We start from the raw sequence: 5,953 nt of genomic DNA on the forward strand, positions 1-5,953 counted from the left end.
GCTATGGATGTTGTATATGCATTAAAACGACAAGGTCGTACTTTGTATGGTTTTGGAGGTTAAGAAAATATAATAATTTACTTAAAATATTTAGTAAATTTATTAAAGAATATTTAATACATCCGATAAATTTAAACAGGCTTTCCTTTTTGGGAAGCCACTAATTTTATTTATATAAGAGTAAATAAATTTGTTAATAAATATAACATATTATATAATTTGTTTACAACAAATTATTTTGTTTATAACATACATTACCAAATATTTTTATTTTTTTTTTTTATTGTAATATATCTGCAATAATAAATTATAATTTGTATATTATCTATTTTATTTTACAATAACTTATTGAATTTTTGAAAAAATTTTATTATAAATTAATATACTATTATATTTTTTATATATACAAGTTAAGAGTAACAAGTATCGATAGGAGATTATCGAATTTATAACTAATAAAACATTTCGCCTTAATCAAAGAAAATAAAGATTTTGCTATACCATTTTTTATACTTTCAATAAATAATTTATTATTAAATTTTTATTATTTCATTTATTTTTTAAAATTATTAAAAATATTTTTCTAATAATTATAAGCGTACATAAACAAGTAGTAAATGTAAAATGAAAATAATAAAGGTAATGTAATGCATTTGCATTACACTGATTTACGATATATATTCCGCGATATCCTTTATTATATTTAAAATTAATAATATTGATATACTAATAATAGATATATTCAAGCTATTAATATATAAAATTTTATATTAAATATGATATTACTAATTGTTTATTTAATTTTTTTGTATATATAAAAATAATTTACTCTTATTTAAAAAATTTGATGGCTCTCTTAAAAAGAGAGCCATTTTTATATGTTGATGTATTTTTATGTTATCAATTAAATAATATTTTCGATTTATTTATTTTGAACTTGTATATTTTGTAACAGCTTTAGTACCTTCACTAACAGCGTGCTTTGCCAATTCACCAGGTAATAATAATCGAACTGCGGTTTGAATTTCCCGACTTGTGATTGTTGAACGTTTATTATAATGTGCTAAACGTGATGCTTCAGCAGCAATACGTTCAAAAATATCATTAACAAAACTGTTCATGATACTCATAGCTTTACTAGAGATACCAGTATCAGGATGCACTTGTTTTAATACTTTGTAAATGTAAATTGCATATGATTCCTTGCGCTTCCTCTTCTTTTTCTTATCACTCTTTGATATATTTTTTTGAGCTTTGCCAGCTTTTTTTGCTGCTTTTCCACTTGTTTTTGGTGGCATTGTTACAAACAATTAATATACACAGATAGTTACAGAACACCAGTCAGTATATGTATGAGCGTGTCGTGTATACAACTAGCGTATTATATACGCGAAGATGGATATAACAATAAAAATGAATACTACTCTCTGATTGGCTGAAAATAATACTATAAGGTGATTGGTTTATTTTTAAAGTTTTATATTTTATAAATATTATAAATTAAAATACCCAAATAACATTTTAAACATTTATGTTACAATCCCCGTAACGTACACATCTGTGTGATTATATTTACAAAAAAAAATATTAATTAAATAAATTTATTCGCTATGTCTGGACGAGGTAAAGGTGGTAAAGTAAAGGGAAAGGCAAAGTCAAGATCAAGCCGAGCAGGATTACAATTTCCTGTTGGAAGAATTCACAGATTATTACGAAAAGGAAATTATGCTGAACGAGTAGGTGCTGGTGCCCCAGTATATTTGGCTGCTGTTATGGAATATTTGGCTGCAGAAGTTCTCGAGTTAGCTGGTAATGCTGCCCGTGATAACAAAAAAACACGTATCATTCCACGTCATTTACAATTGGCAATTCGTAATGATGAAGAATTAAATAAATTATTATCTGGTGTAACAATTGCTCAAGGTGGTGTATTACCAAACATTCAAGCAGTGTTATTACCAAAGAAAACTGAAAAGAAAGCATAAATTAAAAACATTGCATTAATTTTTATAATAATAATACATCGATCATAGGCCTTTTAATAAAAGGCCACAAATTTATTTAAAATAAGAGTAAAAATTATTTTTATAAATAATATATTATAATATTTTTTTAAAGAATCAATTTAAATAATTATAAATTAATGATTCTTTTTTTTTTTTTTCTTTTTTATATGTTATTATGGAAATAATTCATCATATTATGATGACATTTAGGTAACATATTATAAGAATATTCATAAAATATTATCAAAATAATATTGTATTATGATGATATTTAGACAAAATATTATAAGAATATACACAAAATATTATCAAAATAATATCATTAGATAACAAAACTGTTCATGATACTCATACCTTTACTAGAGATAAAAGTATCAGGATGCACTTGTATTAATACATATTATCACAACATCACAAAATATTTTTTAAAAGGAAAAATTTTTTAAAAATTATTATAAAATTTGATTGAATTAAATTTCAATTTATTTTTTTAATAATTAAAGAAAAAAAAAAGCATATAAACTTTCTATTGAAAATGTTATTTTCAACTAGATGGCCAAGTGAACTTTGTTACACAAACAATATATGACGTATTCGTTATTTAAATAATCAGTATCCTTTGATATTATATCAATACGTTACTCTCTTCTTTTGATACATATTAATAAAATTTCAATTTATAAGATTTTATGTCAATTATATAAATAATATTATAAATTTTCTAAATACATAAGTTAAGTAACAAAAAATTTGAATAACAAGATAAATTTATATATTATGTTTTAATACTCGATACTATAATATATCGCATCCGTTACCAATTATTCGGTATCCTTTGATTTATACACAGAATGAACCAAAAATATGTATCAAATTTATTTTATTTATTTATATATTTAATATTATTATTATTATTTTATATTACAAAGTTTCTTAACGAAGCTTACAATGATTTCTCATATCGTACTTAACAAAATTATTTAGATCATATAAAATTTAAATTGTTAAAAAATTTTTATATTTATTATTATTATTTATTTTTATTAAAATTACATAACATAAAATTAATAATATTTTAATAATTATATAAATTAATTCTTATTTAAAATAATCTTATATTAATCTCAACAAATACTCTAATAATATATTTTGTCATAAATTTTTTTATATTTAAAATAAATATTATAATATATAAATACTTATATCAGTATAAAATTTCTTTATATAATTATGAAAAAATTAATTTAATAGTTAATTATTGATATTAATGCATAAATAAAAGTATTTTCTAATGAAATATATTTTGTCAATGTTCGATTAACACATTTCATAATAATACGTTTTCATTATTGACAAAAAAAGTTTTTCTAAAAATGAAATCTTATACTATAATATATATATTTATATATTAAATTTTTTAATTATTTATATACTAATAATTTATAATAAATCGATATTAAATAAAAAATAAAAATATATACTTTTTAAGTTTACCTTAAAAATATTATTGTTTTGTATGATTGAAATAATTAATATTAAACTATGTTTATTAATAATTGTTAATAAAAAAATTAAATATATTTTAATTTATAAAATAAATATTATTATTAAATTTATAATTTATTATTTTATATATTATAGAAATTGAAAAAATAAATCATGTTTACTACGACAGTAAATTAGAAATACTATTTAATTTTTATGTGTTTTCTACATGGTACTTTGACTTACATAGGGACTTATATTATTGTGAATAATGATATAATTGAAAACCTTTATTTTTTATTTGATAGAATTATTATATTTTATCATTTAAATATTTATAATAAATACATTATTTTTATAAAGTAAAAAATATGGCCGAAGAAAATTCTACAGCTGTTGCAGCAACTGCGGTTACTGCTGCTTCTACAACACCAACAAAAAAAGCAACAGCTTCTGGTGCTAAACGTACAAAACAACATTCAAAACCAACACATCCACGTACATCAGAAATGGTTGTTAACGCAATTAAAAATTTAAAAGAACGTGGTGGTTCATCATTACAAGCAATTAAAAAATATTTAGCTGCAAATTATAAAGTGGATTCTGATAAAATTTCACCATTTATTAAAAAATATTTAAAAGCTGCTGTAACTGAGGGAGCCTTGGTACAAACTAAAGGTAAAGGTGCATCTGGTTCATTCAAATTGGCTGCTTCCGCTTCATCTAATTCTTCAGCTAAATCAAAAGTATCCAAAAAAGAAAGTGGAGCAAAAGGTTCAGCAAAGAGTGCTAAAAGTAAACGGGCACCAAAAGAAAAGAAAGCCACAACTACATCATTGGCAGCCAAAAAGCCTAAAGCAAAAAAAGCGACTCCATCATCATCAACTGCTGCTAAAAAAGTTACTGCAAAATCATCAGGCATCAAAAAAAGCACCAGTTAAAGCAAAAACCAGCAAAAAGTACAAAATCCGCTGCCAAAAGTAGCCCTGCTCGTAAACCGAAAGCACCAAAAGCTAAGAAAGCTTCTGTTGCCAAATCATCTCCTACAAAAATTAAAAAAGCAGCACCAAAAAAGAAATGATCTGTTACTTTAATAATATATTGAAATATTTCATTATTTTTGCTAAAAAATGAAAATAACATAGGCCTTAATACAGGCCACAAATTAATATTTGATAAGAGTAAATTATTTTTTGTATAAATATTTTATAAAATAATAGTTTAGAAACATTTGCCACAGTCAGTACCACGGATGGGTGGCCACTTGAGAATACTGTGTGCGGTTGCATTTTTATTTAAAATATATGGTATAATAAATAAGTATATATTTAAATTGATTACTTCATTGAAAATTTTAATAATATACTTTAATATTAATGATATTTATGAAAAATATATATTTGTAAAAATTTTCATTTATTACTGGCAACAGCCATACCACGTTGAAAACACCGGTTCTCGTCCGATCACCGAAGTTAAGCAACATTGGGCACAGTCAGTACTTGGATGGGTGACCGCTTGGGAACACTGTGTGCGGTTGCCTTTTTATATTAAAAATATAAATTATTTTTCTTCTTTTCTTTTTTTTTACACACCATATATAAATATATGTTATTTAGAAATGTAAACCTTTTATATTATTCATCAACAAATAAATATTATTTTTTGTATAAAATTTTATTGCATTTATAACTCATATCATGGTTACTTTAAAGCGAGAAGTTTTTTTAATATTTCAAATGAATATAAAATAATATAAATTTTATGAAATTTATTTATTTTTAGAAATAGCAATCGCTTATAATTATAACAAAATTTTAATAATGTTTAATTTTATTTCAATAATTTATATTTATATATATATATATATATATATATATATATATATATATATATATATTTTTTAATAAAAATAATATACTCTTATTTAATAATATATGTTGGTCCTATATATAGGACCGAAAATATTTCTTATTTGTTTTTTTTTTTTTAAATTGTCATTTAAAACGCTTATGCACGTTCTCCACGAATACGTCTTGCCAATTGTATATCCTTAGGCATAATTGTAACACGCTTTGCATGAATTGCGCATAAATTGGTATCTTCAAATAAACCTACTAAATAGGCTTCACTAGCTTCTTGTAATGCCATAACAGCTGAACTTTGAAAACGTAAATCGGTTTTAAAATCTTGTGCAATTTCACGTAATAAACGTTGGAATGGTAATTTACGAATTAACAATTCAGTACTTTTTTGATAACGACGAATTTCTCGTAAAGCTACTGTACCAGGACGATATCTGTGTGGTTTTTTTACTCCACCAGTTGCTGGTGCACTTTTACGTGCAGCTTTCGTTGCTAATTGTTTTCTTGGTGCTTTACCACCAGTTGATTTACGTGCAGTTTGCTTGGTTCTAGCCATTTTCAAATAATAATGTTTTTACAAAAAAACACACAATTTTA

At 23.2% G+C, this 5,953-nt stretch overlaps 1 non-coding gene across 1 annotated transcript; it reads left to right on the forward strand.

The window, feature by feature from the left end:
• The first annotated feature begins 4,915 nt into the window (after nt 1–4,915).
• LOC123304259 lies at nt 4,916–5,034 on the forward strand. The gene has a single exon (XR_006536294.1). It is a non-coding gene; the product is annotated as a 5S ribosomal RNA (ribosomal RNA).
• Nucleotides 5,035–5,953: the final 919 nt, after the last annotated feature.

The sequence above is a fragment of the Chrysoperla carnea genome (genome assembly GCF_905475395.1).
Source record: "Chrysoperla carnea chromosome X unlocalized genomic scaffold, inChrCarn1.1 SUPER_X_unloc_35, whole genome shotgun sequence".
Taxonomy (NCBI): Eukaryota; Metazoa; Arthropoda; class Insecta; order Neuroptera; family Chrysopidae; genus Chrysoperla; species Chrysoperla carnea.